Consider the following 21,969-nt stretch of genomic DNA (forward strand, 5'->3'; position numbering starts at 1 on the left):
TTTGAAAATTAAATACACACACACACACATTTGCACACGCAAATACATATATACACAAGACTTCTTTGTGCACATAAGTGATTACTCCCTATATTTTTTAACCTTCTACCCGTCAAAATTCTTCATAGCTTAATTAGGATGATGCGGAGCTTGTATCAGCTAACCAAAATATATCAGCTTTAGTAAATACATCACAAAAAAAGAAATTCTGAGAATTTACATTCAGCCTTTATTCACCATATTAGTTAGCATTACTGCTCATGTGCAAAAGCTGCTTTAAATTCTCCATTATTACAACCATTTTATGTTTCACTTAGATAAATATATGGAGGTAATAAAAAACACATAGAATCAGATTCCACATGACAAATTAAGAGCTGTTAAATTTTATTTTTTCAACCAAACTGGTCTTTAGGTTGTAGAAATGCAAAAAAGCACATTTAAACATGTATGCTATTTATTTTTATGGCTCACATTAGAAAATGATCCAAATAATTCAAACTCAAATTTGTCAGAGAGAACCTATCTACAGCTTTGGACTTTTTAAGAGTAAACACACTACAGAATAGCCATGCCGAAGTCAAATTTATTTATAAATTAGGATCACCTAATTTATAAATTAGGTGATTTTGATCACAAAATCACCTAGCTTTTGTGATTGCAGGTATGATGACAAGTGTCCCACAAAAAGTTATTCATACTATTATAATTTTAATTCATTAATACGTTAAACCCTATTTCAATGAATTTAATTGTAAGTCTACAGGTTTCAGTTTAATATTTAAAGTGCTTGGCTACCAGATGTTTGGGTAAAAATTCAGAAAAAAATTAGCTCACATTTATCAAGATTTTCTTACTAATAGCAACTTTGCCCCTTTTACATATCCTCAGGGAAATGTAAACGATCAGAGATTTATTCAAGCAAAGAATCATTCTCATTATCACAAAATTTAGGTAACATTTAGTTCTCCAAGTTCTGAACTTTCAAATAGGTAATTTAATTTCTACTTTCCTTTGAATTTTTCTTCCTGGTATATATGTCTTTTGTTTTTTGTCCACGAAGTACTGTAAATGCAGCAAACATAAAACAAACAAACGGAACATGAATTGATGGTGCATTTCTCAAAAAAAGTAACAAAGAGCCTAATTAGATATGAAGCTCATTTCTAATGACAATGCAACATACAGAGAGAGGTCAAACTGCCTCATTTATCTTGCTGTAGAAAGCTCAAAAGTCAAACACACAGAAAGTTATAATTCAGTGAAATTACTTTTAAATTAAAGGTCAACTTTTTTCTTGCAGATATCTTGCTTTTATTTTTATTATATTATAAATACATATAAAATTACTAATATATTACTACTTATCTTAATATATATAAAACTGAAAAGCCACCTGTTAGACACCTGAATCCCCTTTCCAAGACCCTTGAATTAAGCTATTCCATCTACATTATATGGATAACATGCTCATCAGATTAGAAAATAAAACCCTTTTGATCACTGCTTTTCAAATGAAAGTAAACACACAAGGTCTTAAGTAGCTTAGTTAAAAAGGATTTAAAACCAATACACTCTTCTACTCATTAAGGATGTTTCAAAAATCTAATCTTTTTCATTAGCTTTCTTTCACTTTTGTCCTGCTCTGAAAGTATTTCAACAGTTACTTCAAATCTGGTTCAAAAATTGTTATCTCATGGAGAGCAAGGTATCTAATAACTCACTCACCTGAATGGTTAAATCACGTCTCCCTATTCTACGGAGCATGCTAGGAATAAATAGCACAGGAATTGTAAACTTGTCTAACAATGTCTATGATAAAAGATGCAGCATTCCTCGCTCACAGCAATAGGGTCAGTGTTGAAAGTGGGTCATTTATGTCATAGAATCAATTCACTTTTATTTATGTTTCATTAGCAGAAGGCATTACACACAACATTAGTTATAAGGGTATTTATTCTTAAGGGTACTGAGGTATTATGTTTAAGAAGACAACACAAGCGGAGTAGTAGGGTCCCAGTGGGGATTGTGTGGGTGGATCCCCCGGGCAGGAGGGAGAAACTCTCATGGGGGGGTGGGTAAGGGTGGCGTACAGCAGGGTGTCAGGACAGCAGGGCCTTATCAGGGCCACAATGCTAGGTTTAAAAGGGTTAAAGGGTTAAAGTCTGGGGACACCTGCAGTTTATCACTTCCTGAAATCGGTCAGCTGTCATCTGTACGGACTACAGTAATAGGCATTTGTTAAGAATGAACACCATACCCAACCTAATGAAATGAGCAATTTATTTATTTGTTTGATTGGCAACTATACCTACACTAATAAACAGTCCTGAAGAAGGTGGTTCAAAGTTTGAGATTTTGGAATGAATGACAACTTTTACTACAGTTTATAAAAAACTCACAGGATCAAACATTTCAGTATGTAAAGAGTTACATTTGCTTATAGAAACTTGAAGCTATAATTTTACGGAAATTACTATCCATAGGAACATACTAGTGGCAGAAGTGACCCTAGATCCTACATCCTCAGATACTATACATTTAACTGATACCTTGAAACCCATGTTGTTGTTTAAATAACAATTGATATGCCTTTCATAGCAAGTGAATAATGTTTATAATATTACTTCATAAGGGAGAAACACAGCTGTAATGACTACAGTGGGGATATTTTATATTCATACTAAAGAGAGCAAACATTTTTCATCCCTCCAAACAACAGGTAAAGATATAATTTTTTTAAATGACATATAAAAATGCTTGTATCTAATGCTCTTTCATAAGATATGCTTGGTAAGTCCCCAGGAGATAATGAAGCAAGCTACAGAAACTTCAGAAAGAATCATATCATACTCCATCTTTGTAAAAAAAAAAAAAAAAGATGGATATTCTAAAAATACAATTTTTAACCAGAATTACTCTTATATAAGAAACTTCTCATACAAAAGGATGCACTGAAAGATCAAAAAATTTCAGTATGATTTTTCAATTCCCTTTATAAAAGAAAGAATATGCGGTTATATATAAGTGGTTTTGTACATAAGAACTTTCTATAGTAATACAAATCAATTATTTCTTTCCCAAATGCTTTCTCTATTTTTTATTAGAAATAATCGGAAGACTTAGGATGGAAAAGTAGAAAAGCACTAGTGATGCCACATTGCAAAGTTCATACTAAGGAAGTATATATGCACAGTAAGTTCCCAAAGAGCAGTGATAATAATTACATGAAATATAAAACTAAAATTATAAAATGTTTAAGCAATGTCCAAGCATGTTTACAATAGAATACCTTTCAGTAATAACTAGATCTTTACTATTAAATCTTTCATAATATTAAAAGTTTCCCTAAGAAAATTGTTAGGAAGAGTAAGCGAAATCTGTGATAGCAATAATTGCTACTGTTACTGAGCATGGCACTGTCACAGATGAACCCAGGGAGGCTAAGAACTCATTCTCCCAACATCACATGGGAAGGAGCATAATCTAACTCAAGAAATCCTAGCTTTTTCCCCATACTGTCTCTCATTAAATCTAATAATGAATGCAGCATCACCTGAAACTTTTTTTCTAAGCCAAAAGGGACATGTTAGAGGTCAGATAGGTCATCATTAGATGACTCCTTTGTTCATATTTCTATTTTAAAAGAAGTTTTATTCCCCTCTCCTGAAATAAGCCAACTAAAGATAACAATGTAATCTAGAGCTGACCGAAGGGACCCGAGGGGAGTACACTGTGGGCTTCCATGAAAGATTTTCCACTCTGGTAAAGAGCCACATACAAAGTGAAAGCTCTGCCCCTCCTTTCCTGTTTTTGCATGTTGTCAAGTAAGGAGATATTCATTGGAGATGCAGCAGCCATCTTGCCAGTATGAAGGAAAAAGCAAGATGTTAACCCAGGTCCTTGAGAGAGTTAACTGCCTTATCAGCCAACTCTGAAACTGTCCGTCTCTGGATTTCTACTCATGTGAGATTTATAAATAAACTTTGATTGACTTTGTGTATTCTGTTACTTGCAGTTGATGCACAGCTCATTTTGCACAGCTCATTTTCGTTTATAAGAGAATTGTCACTCAAATTATTATGAATGAAATATTTGGAAAATTTAAATGCAGAGATCTGTTTGTCACACAATACTGTTTTTCTAGATGTGAAATTCTGTGGTAACAAATAAAGGAGTTAAGGTGGAGAATTTCTATTCAGCATAATTACTTGTGCTTATCTTTTGCCTAGACAGGCCACTATAACTGAATTTGCTTTTGTCATCTGACTTGCTGCTCCCTCCCCTGAATTTTCTAAGAATTATTTCCATGTATAGATATTTGAAATAATCTTGGAAAAAAAGTCCTGAAACATCCCTTTTTGAAGTGTCTCCATTTGCATCTGATGCTTTCATTACAGTCAGTGAAGCCTGGAACAACTATTAAGCAGCTAGTAAGTTCCCAAGTCTTACTTTCACCCTTCCCATACATCCAATAACTTAGAAATGAAGTCATCTGGTGATATGTGAATTGATGAAATACACCAGGATCTCTGAGATCACTGCACAAATACTTACGTTATAGTACTTCCCACTAAAATAAACAGGAATATGTAGAGCGTAGCCAAAACTGATAGTGAAACTGTAATTAAGCTTTGTATGCCTCAGTATAAAAGAAAGCTATACTTTAAGTGGATTATTTTACTCATAACCAGAAAGTGTCTACTGCATGAACACTATCTTCAGTATGTTTAAAAACAAAAAGAGGAGGGACACCTGGGTGACTCAGTCAGTTAAGTGTCTCTGCCTTTGCTCAGGTCATGATCCCAGAGTCCTGGGATCGAGTCCCACATCAGGCTCCCTGCTCAGGGGAGAGCCTGCTTCTCCTCTCTCTGTCCCTCCTCCCTGTTTGTGTTCTCTCTCTCTCTCTCTCTCTCTAGCTCTGTTTAATAAATAAAATCTTTAAATAAATAAATAAAAACAAATAGGAAGAAACTACAAATTTAATAATTAGCATGTCTCCATGCCTAACTCTGGACACCAAGGGAAGCTAGACTGCTCTTCTCTCTGGTGGGATAGGAACTCATTTTTTAAATATTTTGAGCGCCTAATCTAGGCATGGTACTATGAAAGGCACTGGAATTACATTTATACATAAAATAAACCTCTGCTTGCACAACTCTTAATTTCTAGTCAGGAAAATAAATTATTTCATATTAATTGTTGTAAGCATTAAAACAAAGTTTACAGGCTGCCTTAAGCATGTACTCAATAAAAGGGAAAAGCACGACTTCCTTAAAGAAGGAAATTGGTCAGGTTTTCCAAAGATCCTAAATACAGTTCGTCAATCCATCCCTTTTGCTTTGTTCTAATTCCATGATTACTGAGCAATCTGGGAGTTAATCTGGATTTCACGGATTTTGGTGTCTACGAATATGACGTTTTGAATGACAGAACTATATTCTAACCTCTTGAAAGGAGTTATTACCTCCTCCCCTGTATTTTAAGTTTCATATATATATAGTATTTCTTGGTAAACGTAAGCAAATGAGTAAGAGCCTCATCACTTCAGAGTGCCATGACACAATTATGTTTTTGCATTTACCAAAAAGAGGATGAGACTATAATCACGTGCTTAAAATACTGCCCGCTGGCAGGACTGCTAGAAGTCCAAAGAGCCTTCAGAGGCAGCAGGGACAACTATCTGGATAATATGGATTGCGTATGTTGAGCCAGACAGTGAAAGAATTGCTCGCTCATCCCATCTCTTTCTACCATCTACCAAGTGCCTTCCTTCCTTCTCTTTCACTTCTTTCTCTGTCTCTGTCACCCTCCTTCTCTTTTTCTCTGTTCTATTTGCTTTTATTGAATGTTCTAAACCAATCAATTATTTAAGGACTAGTTATAGGAATATAGTGTTAATATAGTTCAACAGATATGTAAAAGGTACCTACTTAGCTCCAGGGAAATTAAGTAAATGCAAAAAATTTCAGCAGACTTCTGGTAAAGACAGTTCCTGTTTTCTGTCCTGACTCATGGAAAACTCTACAGCTGGAATATAAATTGATTGGTAATTTTGTACACTTAAGAACTATAAGGAGTTTGTATTATTAAATACTTCTGTTTAATGACATTTGCTTGGCATATTAAAATGTGAATGACATCTCAAATCACTAGATAAAAGAATTTCATAATACAACATAAGTAGTTCAACATGAGAAAAAGATATTATACAAATATTTTGGAAAACACATATACTTTCCATCACTAAAAGGCCAATTAATACTTCTCTATTACTGTCCTCAGTATTATAATTTTAAATTAGTAATTATGTTCATCAGAACATATTATATCTTGCTGCATTTTAATGTTTCTCTTCACCAAATTTTAGCTGCTTTATTTTGTAAAACTTGCAAAAATAAAGAAAAAAATTACACCTCTCTAGCTCCTTCACACATTATTTCCCTTACCTTTATTCTGTGAAGATTACCATGGTTTCACAACTTTAAAAAAATACTTCTAATAAAACTTGTTTCTCTTCTTTGAAAATTAATTAAGTGTTTTACCTTTTGTTTTTCTTCACACATCAGCAGTCCTTTTCCAATTCTGTGACAAGAAGTATAACTGCATTTTGAAAATGCTGTTCACCTTGAAACTTCTCTCACACTACAACTTAAAAAATGGGACAATTCTTTTTCCAGTGTTACATAGGAGTGGTGTTATAAACACATTAATTATTGTGTATAAAAATGTAATGGATAGGAATCAGATATTTGAGTTATATTGAAAATATTGGTATTTTTAATCAAATTGAAGAATTATGTAGTCTTAACACCTGAATCAGTAAATCCATTCTTATTTAGATTGCATTTTTTGTCACTGATTGATATCTTAAGGGACCCAGATGACTCCCTGAAATCTCATGATCTCCTTTTGTTTATAGTAAATATGCTATAATTCATATAAAATATTCAGGCTGACTTGTACATAAACTAATTGACAGAAGTAGACGTAATTTGGACATTAATCATTGTGCTGGTATATTCAAGTACACATTGGATAATTCTAAGACAGATGTGACAGAAACATTTCCTCTCTTTTTTCTCTAGTCTTATCCATTGTTTTATTTTAAAAATATGCCTAGCCTATATACTCTTTCCTCCTCTTTGAAATCATGTGCATATAAACAGATAACAAACACACGAAGATGAAATCCATTTGGAAATATTTTATAAAACTATTTTCAATTTATATTACCATTAACAAATCAACAAATCACCATTTTTTTTGTTATATTAATATATTTGGGGAAATGTTGTATTGTTTCCCAGAATTTAAATAAAAATCATCTGCATTTTTCAATTGAGGCAGAACAAAATGATATCCTTGTCCACAAAAGTAGTACTATAATCTGAACCTATATATATTAAGTGTTGAAGTCATTACATTCTGAATATTATTGGATATTTATAGTCACCCATTTAGGTTAATGACTCATTTAGAGATATTTCCTATTCTGAACAGATTACACAGATTAGAGAGAATATCTCATTGGCATTTTGTATCCATCGATATGAAAAGAAAATTTCTTGGAAGCACTTTTTAGTGAATGGTCAAATATTCATAAAATAATCATAAGATTATTCATAATTATATAATATGTTTTAGTGTCACTAAATCTTGCCAGAGTTCATTATTATGGATTCATGATATCACATATGTGAGTAGGAACTCTACTCCCCACTCAGTATTTCCCTAAAAATTTAGAACCTAATCATTTGAGACAGATGAAAACAAAAAGCAACTTCCTTACAAACACAAAAGAAAAAACCAAAAAGGGATGTCTATTAGTTATGTTTACTCATTCATTCAACAAATATTTGTTGAAAATCTCTTATGTGCCAAGCACTGTTTTAGTTGCTGGAAGTTCATGAGTGATTAAAATAAAGTTCCTATTCTCATACTGCTTATAGTCATTATTTGTCTAAACGTGAGATGAGATTGCCTATTATCCCTTAGAATTAACAAACCACTCTCTCCATCTCTTCTCATTCTTAGAGCAGAGTATATATAAAACAAAAACTCAAAACAAATATAACAAAATATAAACATTTAATCAGCTGATTCCTGGACTTCAAAATTAAATTACAATTGTATTAATAATTAAAATATTACTGAACACAATGGTAGATTATTTAATGGCCACAAATTCTTCCCAGTCCTATAGGTATGCCCCTATGCAGTGGGAATGTACCACTTTCCCCTCTAGAAGTAAATCTCTTTCTCCATCCCCTTGAACCTGGGCCTTAGGGAATTACTGTGACCAACAGAATGGAGCAGAAGTGACAGCATCAAGTTCCAGAGCCTAGGCCTAAAGGGCTTGTAAATGCCACTTTCCCCCTTGTGGAGCCCTGTACCAAGGACTCCAGGTTGTGAAGAAGCCCAAGATGGAAAATGATGTGAGGAGAAAGATCCAATATGCAAGTTAAACGCTGCTCATCCACTGGTTTCCTGCCGCTGAAGAGCTGCCCAGCCAACCCACAGAAACACAAGAAATTATAAACTGTTATTGTTTTAAGTCACAAGGTTTGGTGTGCTGCCAAGTAGAAATGAAGAAAAGACACAAAAAGATATTACATATCTTATAATATGCTAAGCGTGACAAAGACAAAACGCAGTAAAACACATAGCTCTGCTTATGGTCCTTGCCCTACAGTGTGGTGGGAAAGACAGGAATTTCTCAATTACACAAATATTGTGAAGCTTCTATGGTAATATGAGACAGAATGAAAAGTAAAGATACTTTATGAGAGGTTATAATTAAGGGGAGGGAAGCACATGTCTGGCACAGGTGATTACAAGCACAAAGGCCCTGTGGTAGAAAGCAGATACGTAAAACTAAATGATAGAAGGACAAAGAGCCAAGAAGAGACAGAAAGTCAGCTCATTGTAAGATTGTCCTAGAATGTCAGGGACAGGTATTTAGTTGATAAATACTGTTAGTTGCAGTGCATACGCAAAATTTACATTTCTTTGGTCTGTGGATGTTCTTTTGAATGTTCAGGAAATGGAAGCAAAACATGTTACAAAAATATCACCAAAGGGATAGCTGAATTTCATTCTTCACAATCCTTGTATTCAAACCCGCAGAGTTGAAGCTAAGTAACCTAAATAAATATAATAATGGAAATGAGTAAGAGAGAAACAAGCTCTAGTGATTGGGGTTTGTATTCGTCTTTTAATTGAACAAACAGTCTTTTACTTTGCAGAAAAGGAATATGTACGGCAAATCAATATAGAAATGGTAAATTAACACGTTTCTCTTATATTTGTTGGCTCTTTAATATGTGGTCATCAATTTTACTAATTCAGTATAATATGGAGAATATACAAAATTCTTAAAGTATGATGAAATTTCCAAACTCACTGCTTTCATAAAAGTTTCATGTGAAAAAGTAATGATTATTTCCAATCAGATAAAACTAGTGAAATATTTCTATTGGAAACAAACTTTTGCTTTCCTCTCAGTTCAAAAAAATATATAGATTTTGCCATTAACAACCCTATAGTTCCCTTCTTTGCCTTCTAGACTCACAGTAATATTATTGCCCAAAGTAGAGGCAAGTTGACAATGAGGACGCATTTTGAAGGATTATTGATTTAAGCAATAACCCCTTAAAGAAAGGCAAACAAAAAGAAAAAAAAAAAAGAAAGAAAAGAAAAATTCTGAATTCTTTTCCTTACATTCAATTGTCACAATAGAGTAATTTTCTCTCATCACCCATAAATCTATCATCTTGCTAATACTTCAGTAAAATCATTTCATTGTAGCACATAATATATATTAATAAGCTACTAGACTTTTTCTAATAATCTACTTTCCTTTCCACTTTAGATTTAACAATCATATAATAATCACTGTTCTGCTTGCAAATGAATCATACGCAATAGTAAGGAAATAGCTACGAGAGAGATGCAGCCCAGGAGAGATTTAATCATAGGAAATGGCTGACTTTTTATTTCCAATAACCATCTGCACTCATGGTAAATCAGGTGCTAATGAAGCTCAGGACCAGACTGCACGGGAGCATAAATCTCAAGAACCAAAAGTCGTGGAGCAACAGACTTCAGAAAAACAGAATTTTCTAAGGAAATGCACCAAGATTATCATATAGAAGGTCACCATCTGCAAATGTGTCACATAAATGAATATATTTGGTAGTCCTAACACCACTTTATGACACTGGCTGTAAACATTAAATCTATATCTTTCTTTTGAAACTTACCACTTTAAAATATTGTGAACATGGATGGGTTTCCTCTTGGACAGTCAACATCTTGAGGGTAGGGGCTCTCCCTGCCAATTTCATTGTAATCTCCTTCATGGCGCTTTAGACTCCTAAGCACTCAATATTTGAAGAGTAAATGATGGGAATAAAATGATCCCTTGTGGGCTTTGATTTTTAGGACAGAAAAGTATTGCAGAATTTTTTTTTCTAGTGAAAGAGGAAGCCAAATCTTAATTTGCTGGAAGTTATGCCAGACATGAGATGGGACTCAAGAGTTCTGAGCATCGGTCAGTATGACTGTTTTCTAAGACTATGGTCTCTGTCATTGCAATCCTCGGCTTCACGCCTCACTCAGTCATTGTTGGAGAGATACCCAAAATATGAATTAGGATGGAAGCAGAGTGGCAAGAGCCAGCCCAGAACCACAAGTATAATTCAAATTCTGTGTCACAGAAAGAGAATTGAAGTCTGAGAACTTGACAAAATATTTACCTTTTTCTCTATGCCAGTGCAAAACATGGACCATAGCTATACCCGTGATCATTAATGATTGCATTTTTAACCATCTGCAAATAATACAAAAGCAAGGACCTGTAATCACAGGTAAAGATGGTGTATTAGATTTCTATTAACAATGGAATCAACTTGAATTTCCCATCATCTCCAACTTAATATGGCTTCAACGTTCTCACTTGTTTACCATGTATGCAGAAATCCAAGTGAAGCATTAAAAAGTCTCTTCTCCCACTTTTGTAAAAATAAACCTGTAAAACACACATACATATACATACACACAAAATCTAGACACTTGAGACAATTAGTCTCTAATTAGCTTTATGAGTTACATGAGGTAAACAGAGCCGCAAATTCTTAATTTTCAGGGGGTCATGATACTTTGAGAATTTGATAAGAATCATGAACCTTCTTTCCTAAAATATACACGATTCACATGTAAAGGATCATGCTTAAAAATTCAGATGCTTTACAGTCTCCTTGAAAGCTACGGATAGTGCCCACATCTATATAAACCCAGATTACAACTCCTGACTATGTATTTGCAAACTCAAGGATTAACAAAAATCCTTAAGGTGGACTGCATCACAAATAACAGCTCTTGAAGGAAATTATTTTTTATTTCTTTTTTAAAGTTATTTGGTATCAGCATGTATCACATTAGATAACAAAAGCAATTTTCAACTTGTGTTTTCATATATCTCCATGAAATCCATGGGAAATAAAATAATTTTTCTCATTTAAATTGAGAGACAAGCACAGTTTATCATTTAATAGATATGATAGATTGAGAATAAAATATCTAGAGCTATAGTCATATATTTATTTTACTATTCTAACAAGAATTCATAAAATTAGAGTTGATTACATTTTTTTAGTGCATTTTAACCTTCAGTACGTACTCCTGCCTCCAGCAAGTTTACATTGCTGTATCCCAAATATATTGGCATATAACTTATTGAAATCTAATTTGCTGTTAGGAAGAGGAGCATTCATATATAAAATGCAATGTATTATTTCCATGTCTACTGTTTTTCTCTCTCATTTTTCTTCATACAAGGCAAAAAAATGACTAACCTTTATATCATAATACAAAGAATTTTACCTAAAGCCAAATCCTAGCCTTATCTCAATTCCACAAATAATATAAACTGAAAAGGAATTTCATGATATCTCATAGTGTTATTAGGCATACTTTAAAATAATGAATTATTATTAAAGATAGATTTAAAATCTAAATATTAAATTTAAACTTCAAGTTTTTCCTCAAAGATATTCTCTAAAAAGGAATGTAATTTCATAATTATATTCTTTCTTGTGTTAAAAATAATAGAAATACTTTAAAAACAAATTGTAAAGGAACATACAATTAACTATATAGCCTGTAATGCAGATACATCATAACTCGTGGTAGCAAGCAGAAATGAGTTAAACAAACACATCTCAAAGCAGTGTAGTAATAAATATCTGCATCCTTTGGACTGGCTTTTACTTGTTTTGTGATATTTTTACCATTATAAGAGATGTGCATAATAGGAGGATTTACACATGATGATGATTTCTTAAAGAAATTCCTAGAGCAATTAGCAAAGCATATAAATAATCATATAAACAAATCATGTTTATATGTATTAATCTGTCACTTTACATATTCACATTGTTTTAGGTACTCATTAACTTTCTTAGAAAACACACAAATGGTGAATAGTCCTAACTCTGAATATTATTCAGCCATAAAAAAGAATGGAATCTTGCCATTTGCTAAATGAAGTCAGAGGGAAACAAAAACCATATGACTTCACTCATATGTGTCATTTGACCAAAAAAATGAGCAAAGGGGAAAAAGGGAGAGAGAGAGAAACCAAGAAACAGACTCTTAGCTATAGAGAACTGATGATTACCAAAGGGAGGGATGGGTGAAACAGGTGACGAGGGGTTAGAGACCACACTTGTGATGAGCACAGGGTGTTGTATGGAAGTGTCGAATCACTATATTACACACCAAAAAATAATATGAAACCCTATGTTAACTTCTGACCAACGAGCCTCCTGACCACGGCTACTTATGACCAACAAGATGTTAGTTAATAAACATGATGTGAGTCGTTTCAGGAGTGGAACATTTAATTGCCAAGGTGAACCCCTCTGCAATTCTCTTCTTTCATACTGAATAGCAAGGTTCAAATACGTGGCTCTGCTATCAATTTGGAATTTTTTTTTTTAAAGACTGACTTACTTATTTGAAAGAGAAAAAGGGAGCAGAGGGGAGGGGCAGAGGGAGAGAACCTCAAGCAGACTCCCTTCTGAGCACAGAACCCCACATGGAGGTCGACCTGGATCTGAGGACCCTGAAATCATGATGTGAGCCGAAATCACAAGTTGGACAATCAACGGACTGAGTCGCCCAGGTGCTCCTCAAACCGGATTCTTGATTGAACACAGTAAACAATGTTTCCCTGCCCCTGCAAAGAACTCAGAACATGACAGAGATATTTTGTGGTTTTCAGTCATCCTTATTTTGGGGTTGTTTATTATTGTGGCATAACACTACCTATCATGTTGAAACATATCTTTTCAAACACTGTTGCTCCACTCCCAAACTGTTCTCCAAAGAGGAGCCTTGTTTCATTCATTGTTTCAATTTGTGAAAGTTACTGTCATATTGAGTTAAACTGGTTGAGGTGTTGTTATTACACGCTAAATCATTCTTGAAATTTGTCTTTAAATTTCTCTTACAGAATTAGTTTTTTGCTTAAAATAAAGTTTCAATTCATTAATTATAGTGTTAGTTTTATCGAAACTCCTAACCTAAGACTGAAATGTCTTTCTGTCCCAGCTCAGGCCTGATGAAAGAAGAAAGCGGATAATAAGGAAAAGGGGAAGGCTGTTCCCTCATTTCTCATCTAGGACTTCTTCTCTTCCTGCTCCATCTTATCATCCATGTTCTCAGACTCTTCCAATTAGGTAAACAGAGATCTTACTTGATTTGTGTCACAGCAGAAAACCAACTAGTACTTTCTAGTTTTGTCCTATTTTTAACACTGATTGCCCTTGAGCCCTTGCTTTCATTTTCTCAGAAATTCTTCCCTGTACAGTCCTCCACCTTTTACCTCTACCACTGAGGAATCTTCTGTAGCAATCGTTGGCATGGTCAATGCTTTGCCACAGCTCATTCTGACCTCCACATCCTCTGGATGGCTGCCCATCTAACTTCCATTTTCTTCTGCTGAGATGACTTTGTTCTTTCTGTAAGATCTCAAACAATCCCAAAGCAGCTCATGGTCATCCCTCTCCTCCCTGCGGAGCTCACACATCTAACCTTCAGGCTACATATTAGTCTGATGAACTCAGAGACCACACACGGCAGTCTTTGCTCTACTACCAACAGACATGTTAGTCAGCTTCCCGCCCTCTACCTCACTCAGACCGGACTCACACACGATGTGCTTGCTGCAAAGCAGCGGACACATATAAAGATCTCTAAGTGAATTTCTTAAACTTCCTCTCCCACTTTTGGGTGAGTTGGGGTGAGCAGTGATTAACTTCACTGGAAGAGCTGAGGTGCACCTGACAGGCTATCTCCCTCCAGAGAATCTTCTTGGAAACTCTTCCAATCTCCACCCATTGGCTCTTTTATACCTCTGTACGGTGGAGTGCTTTAAGTCTCTTAAAATTGGTTCTGTATTAGTGACTCCCTTTGGCATGTGCCTCCACTGAGATTCACATTATAATTATCTCTTCCAAATGTAAATAAAGTCTTGCCAACCCCACATCCTTATTAAACTCCTTCAGTGACTTTATGTGAATTTAGTATATAATCAAATTTAGCCTATAAAGTCCTATAAAGCCTGCATGTTTTAACAATACTATGATAATAAGAGCTAGTTATGGGAATCTTCTCTGATTCTTATATGAAACCACTTTTTGTGGCCTTAGAGGAAGATTTCTCAGGTCTTGGGACTACTGCTATTTCACAGTCAGCTAATTCTTTGCTGTGGAGGACTATGTTGTACCTTGCAGGATGCTCAGCAGCATCTCGGTCCTCTCCCTACTATATGCCAGTTGTACTCCTGCCTGGTGACAATCAAAAATGTTTCCAGACACTGCCAAATGTCTCCTGAGAAAAGGGAAAATCATCTACCTATTGCCTCAGAAACTTCACATGATACTCTCTCTCTCCCTAGAAGTTTCTCTTTCTCACTCCTCACTTAGAAAATTCTTACTTCTCTTTATCCCTGGATAATCAAAGCTCAATCTTATCATAAAGCATCCCGTACCTCACTTCTTTGTGACCAGATTTGAGTCACACCTGATAGCACAGAGACCGGGTTGAAATGCTGGCTCAAACTTGCTCCAAGCATGATAGAATTTTAGTTTTCTACAAATATGGAAACCAGCAGTGAAATGTTACACAGACTATCCAGGATATGGGAGTGTAGGAGTGGCCCCCTCATGCCTCTCTAGTGTATGCTCAGAAAGCAAAGCCCAGAAGCAGGAAGCCGGGGGACACCCAGCCTGCACTTACAGGAAGCTGCCAGCATGAGGTGAGCCCAAGCTGGCACAGAACTTCCAAGACAGCTGTGGCCGAAATCAGAAGTAGCCTGAGAAGATTCTTCGTAAGGCATCAAAGTCCCCTGCTATGATAATCCACCACAGTAACCTTTTACATTTCTCAAAACTCTCTTCGATTTCATAACTGACCTAATTTATCATGCAACATTTTAAATATATTTTCGATCCTTCTTGTCACAGAGACAGTGAAAACAGATGCTTACTCTTATCACAAAAATAACCTTATATCAGATGAAGATTTTACCGCCTACCCCTACCAAAAATTAACGAAGTTACTAACTATGCAATTTTTCATTTTAAATTAAATCATAGGAATAATTTTCCTCTGTCCCTAAACCCATTAAAAGTCCAGTACTTTATAGCAGAGATGACAGTGAATGATTCACAAATTAATGAAACCACTGTTACAGTGCTCTAAACTTTAGGGAATAGAATTATAAAAGCCTTATAAAATCATGACTGCCCCCCTCCCCTGCCCCTTCAGCAGCACGTGTGTTGCTTATTTAAATACTAAACCTGTGTAAAGCTAGGTTATGAAAAGCCACTTTACGAACACTATTTTTCTCAGGTGATGAAGGAATACCCAGATATTTCCATGTAAGCAGATTGGCAAGTCTGATCAAACATCCAGATTGTAATCTTGTTCCTTGATGCAGAAGTGGGTTTTCTATAAATGGCCAAACTTGGGCATTTTATAGATAGCCTGAGAGTACGGGGCTTCTTCGTCACTCGCAAAGCCATGTAGAAAATTTCCAGTAAATCCATACATAGCACAGGGCTGCATGTAGCCTTTGAAACTTAAGGCAATACTGAGAAAGTCTAAGCATCAGACTACCCCTGTTGTGCAGTCCATGTTGTGATGTTACAGCACCCAGATAATAGGATAGGGGGTTCAGAACCGTGAGAACCCCTAAATTTGAGACACTTTGTGCCATGATGTTCTGATTTCTGTCTCTAGGGATTTTATCCTTTGACCCATTGTGCAAAATTGTTTCCTGATTAGGCTGTTTCAAGGCTAAAGGGACAAAAATAGGGCTGAGCAGCCAGCCAGCCAAATGTACCTTCTATAAATCTATCTCTAAACTCGTAGAGAACTCTAACAATGGTTTCATTAATTTAGCAATCATTCAATGTCATATCTATTATAATGTACTAAGCTCTTAAGAGAGAAAGAAAAAAAGAAAATTGTTTTATTCTCATGATTTAATTTAAAATGAAAAATTGCATTGATGGTAGTCTTGTTAAACTTTTTTGATTTGCTTTATGATTTAAAGTATAGACTTTCTTTTCTTGAGGCCCATGCTTTTGTCTACTATTCTAAAACTCCTCAGTGAACATTCTTATCTTTCCAGGACAGGTATGAAAACACTTAAGTGATTTTAATAAAACTGGTAATATGTACTTAAAACTTGGTTAACAAAGACAGCTGCAAAAGATATTCATAGTAAAATGGCATATATCAAAACAATATATCTAGCCAGGACCCTTGCAAGTTACCTGTGGTAACAATGAAGCACTGTGTTCTCCATTGATAATCACGCACATTACCTTGGCTGGGCCCTTCTCCCGATCCCTAGTGCCCTCCTGGGGATATCTGCCAAAACCAGAGCCCCACTCCCAGGGTGAGTTGTGCTTCCCTTGCCTGTGTGCTCAATTCACAGCTGAGGCTTGGGATTTTCCCTCTGAAGAGTTCCTCCCTCAGAGTGCTTCTTTGAGGATGGTCTAAAACTTCCCATCTTTCGAATTCACAGAAGGTGTCCCTACAATGGAAATTACTTGGATCTGCTGGTCCACTAAGTATTCCCTAAGATTCTTCAATGCAGGTGAAGTATATTAGAGTCACTCAGTTAGTCACTCTTGGGATAGTCAGACTTTACCCAGGCTGGTCCAGCAAAAACTGTGTAAATTGTGTGACTGCTGGAGAAAGACTTCTACTGAAAGCAGGAAATAATGAAAGACAAAATAAATTTAATTCTGGCTTATGAGTCTCCAATATTAAAGTTGTCCTCTTTACGAATACTGATTCTCTTCGGAGGTTCTGTCATTTCTAGGGGAATAGAAGATAACATTCTAATACATCTGCTTAGACAAACAGACTAAAAAATGTAACAGTGTTAATTTTGTAGTTGTGAACATTCACTTTCTTAGTTTGATAAATGTATTTTAACTGTGTAAGGTAGTAACTTAAGGGGAAACTAGATAAAAGGTATACGGAAATTCTCTATACCATCTTTGTAAAATTTCTGTAAATTTAGAATTATTCCAAAATAAAAATTATACTTAAAAATTAGTGGTAGAGGAGAGCTCCAGTAATTCAAAAAGTCAAACACACCCTAGGGAATAATGTAATCAATCTTTATAAAAGATGGAAAAATGTCTCATATCTATTTTAAAAGCATTAACTATTTTCATTAAAGACTAACATTAAATGCCTCAGCCACCTAGTTTCTGTATAAAACACTCATAGAGTTAGGGAAATGCATATGTAAGATATGCACTGAAAACTTAAAAACTCAAAGGGACCATAAAGATCCCTTATTTTAAATAAATGATGCACTGGAAAGCATTTGCCTACGTTTTTTATTTAGACTTCCTTTTACTAGGTGATTATGTAAATAGAAATAAAAGGGGGAGAAAAATCTATGTTTTTGCTCTTGTCCATTATAAATATTTACACATTTTGGTGAAGCACAAAAGTGAGTTGTTAGGAAAACCAATTTGGAAGAATAGGAGGAAATTTTCATTAAAAATAAAGTAAGGTATAGAGACTGGGGAAAATGTCATCTGAAGAAAAAAAATTTTAACGTGTATATATATATATATAGTTTTTACCAATATCCTTTTTAAAGAATACTGTAGACAATTATGTCATATACACATTTTAAGACTTTTCCCATTACACTGGATTTCTTCATTTTCTAAATAAGTTATTTGTATATCTAATTCATTCCTCTGGCTTCATTTTCTTATCTCATTATGCTGAACTCAGTGAGCGTTTGTATTGAAACCCTTTATAAAAAAGAGCTTCCATTTCTTCTCATCATCTGAAAGTCCTTACTATGTACAAAGTCATTTTTGTTGAACGAACTATTCAGTTCACACACCACTGTCACCAGAAATTCTAGAATGAAATCCAACACTAGGTACCTCAAAGAAAGGATAGATTTATTTTTCCCCACTTTCTGTTTCTAGTCTGTACTTGAGAAACTTTCAGGGACAGAAGAAAGAGGGTGGCAGGAGTCCTGATTGATGTCGGGAGTTGGTGAGCTCGGTTGGCTTTAAGCAATTGCTTCTAAAGTAACAATTCCTTCTCTGCTCGAATAGGCCCCTGCCTACTCCTACAGCCCGGACGATCCTCTCTTCTGATGACAGAATATGCTGGCGTGGACCTTTAGGTCTAAGGTTGGTCAAGGGGCCTCTACGTGCAGGAGATGAGCACAGACCCTGCTGTAGATGCAAGTGAAGCTCTTTAAAGTGCATGAGGGAGCTGGGGGCGGAGAGAGAAGAGAAAAAGCCATTATGGAGAGCTAAGGCAGGGGGCTCATTCCCTCTGTGCTGTCACCTCCAGGTGAGAAATTCCAAAGAGTTAAACCCTGGCTTTCTCTGTTGTGGTACCAAGGCAATCAGATAGAGTCTATTTTATTTAATGTCAATAAGCAAGCTTGTTAGATGCATTTAAAGCTTTTAAATATTTGATATATAGTGTGTGGGCCACCATTTGTACTTTTGTTCCAGGTCCTGAAAACCTCAAGATACAGCCTTGAGGATAATCATTTTAGTAATTACGATTCACAGAATGGCTTTCATATGGCCGATACTACATAAAAAACTTTGCATGTACTATTTTTATTTAATTCATATACTATCCCTTGATGTAGGAAGAATTCATATGCACATTCAACAGATGAGAAAATGGGAATTAGAGAAGTAGAGTGATCTAGTATATCACTCTATTAGATCTGTGTAACTAATAGATTTTCCTTTTAGCAACACAGAGTTTTCAGGAATGCTCTCTCTGCCATCCCGGGAAGCGGGCACCCACACGATTTCATCCTGTTTTTAGCCATGTCCTAATCACAAACTTTTCCCTAAATTATACAGGTCTTAGAGGAACGGTGATAATTTTTGCCAGTTTTAGTTTCCATTTGTGCTTAAAGTAGAAAAGCACCCAAACTCAGTGATCCATGGCTTTGATTACTGATTTTGCAAACTCCTGGAAATAATGTAATCTTTTCATTCTGTCAGTGTGATTCCTTTTTGGATCCTGAGGTGTGTGTTTCATGTGGGTTCAAATTCAGCCATCTTTCTTCTCCATCTTCATTTCACAAGACTATTTATTCTTAGGACTCAAGGAGTTTTGATCTCTGATTTCACAGCTCACAGGTTGTAGCAGCGCCTGGATGTTTCTGCCAAGAAGGACCATGGGGCTGCATGTGGATGCAGCATGAATCAGCAACTTAGAAATGTGGGGTGAGAGTATACCTTCTAGAAATTTCTTATCCACAATTAATAAGAGTTCTTATGCACAGATACACAAAAGGTAGCATTTTTAACAGAGTGTTATTCAAAGAGGCATATAAAAAGTACAGAGGAAAAGGCCTATGTATTTGCTCATAGATATTTTCCTTTTGCATTTTTCTTCATCCACCCCCAATGATCGCTTTAGTACTTGCATACAAGTGCACACATGCACTCATGCACACACATCACAAAGTTTGTAAAACGTAAATTATACATGGCTTTATAGAAAGAAAAGGTTTGATCCTGCTCACAAGAGTGTTTCCATACACCCTACTGATAAGCATGACCTGTTAGAAAAACTTACTAAGGAAATATCAAAGGCCAGAATAGCAACTCCTAGGAAATTAAGCATTTCAGAAGACCCAACAGATATATTTTAAAAGAGGAGAGTTTACAATATGAAATGCCATAAACCATATGAGTTTTATGGCTATGGGTTTTTCCCTGTAGTTGCAAATCAAAGAGGAATACAGAAGATGCCTGGGGGTTAAAATGAGGACTTAGTTGGGACAACACTGAGTCTTGGAAGGCCAATGGTGGTGAGTCTGAGTGAGGCTGACTGTGTAGCAGGAAGAGGGCACAGTGGAAAGTGACAGTAGATTGGAGAGTGAGGAAGACCCACGAGGGGACCCTTTAGGAAACTGAAAATATGTAAAATAAGATAACAACATGCTGGTCAGGCAAAAAAAAAAAAAAAAAAAAAAAAAGTTATTCCTCTTCTGATCATCGATTTGGTCATATTTTGATAGTTCTAAGCAAGAATAACTTCCTTTTCCTTTTGTTTTGGAGTAGAATAAAGATGAAGATCTGTGATAAAAAACACAATCCAATAGGAACATCTTTTTTCAGTAACTGTTCCTATTTATAATGGCTCCTCTCTCTTTCAGAAAAGATCGTCTGAGAACAAAGGGTCTTTAAATACCATTCCATGTGTCTTCACCTCCTCTCCTTTGGAACGATGCCTTGGTATTTTCTGTATGAGGTAGAGCACTTCCTGAAGAATACATAGAAACTCAGGGTTCCATATGATCATCAAATAAGTATTAGAATCATTTTGAATCTTGTAACTAATTTAATCAGTTATGATCATATTTTACAGTGAATAATATCAAATCCAAAATCACATTAAAGACGAAGGGAGGTTACCCATTTTCCATTTAGATGGCCTCAGGAGGTACAGAGTCCTCTGTTGGCTTCCTGCTGCCGTCAGGGACTGAGATTCCTATCTTTTTTTCTGCCATCCTCAGTGTGTAATTTCTATGCTCATGGTCCAAAGCGGTCCCTGTTCCTTCAGTCCTCATATATTAATGTGCCAGGCTAGCAGAATGATGGAGCAAGGAGGCTCTTCTTGAATCAACATTTTTTTAAAAGACTTTATTTATTTATTTGACAGACAGAGATCACAAGTAGGCAGAGAAGCAGGCAGAGAGAGAGGAAGAAGCAGCTCCCTGCTGAGCAGAAAGCCCAATGTAGGGCTCCATCCCAGGACCCCAAGATCATGACCTGAGGCGAAGGCAGAGGCTCTAACCCACCGAGCCACGCAGGCTTGAATCAACATTTTTTAAAAGCATCCTTCCTGGATATCCCACACAACATATTTGCATATGTCTCATAGGACATACACTCTCTTTGTCACATAGCCACATGGAATCTCAGAAGAATCTGGGAAGCGTAATCTTTCAGTTTAACATACCATTACCCTTAATTAAAGCCAGGGTTCTAATTCTAAGAAAGAAGTGGAGCATGGCTATTGAGCAGCATTATTTAACATAGCCTATCTATAAAGGACATGTTAATTGGCATTCATACTGATGTTTTAATAAACCATGTAGTTTGTGTATAAGAACCAAGATTGACTATACTTTGTGGCTGTCTTTGGTCATCATCAATCATGAACTGAGAGGCTTTTAAAGATGAGGTATGCACTGCCTAGCATTTCTGTAAAAACCCACTTAGTCATTTCCACGTTAATTTCAGATACAAGATACCAAAATGTTAACAAATTTGTGAGGAAGAGACCAAGCTGATTCATTAATTTATGTAAACAAACTCAGATAAAAGGCAATGCCAATTTTGAAAATTAGTATGGATTAAT

The 21,969-nt window shown here is 35.5% G+C and overlaps 1 protein-coding gene across 7 annotated transcripts in view; it reads right to left on the reverse strand.

Annotated features, from left to right (window-relative positions):
• Window positions 1–21,969, reverse strand: part of DGKB (diacylglycerol kinase beta) — a 719,270-nt gene that overhangs the window by 205,416 nt on the left and 491,885 nt on the right. The gene's annotated exons all lie outside the window — the stretch shown is intronic.

The sequence above is a fragment of the Mustela lutreola genome, chromosome 4 (assembly GCF_030435805.1).
Source record: "Mustela lutreola isolate mMusLut2 chromosome 4, mMusLut2.pri, whole genome shotgun sequence".
Classification (NCBI taxonomy): domain Eukaryota; kingdom Metazoa; phylum Chordata; class Mammalia; order Carnivora; family Mustelidae; genus Mustela; species Mustela lutreola.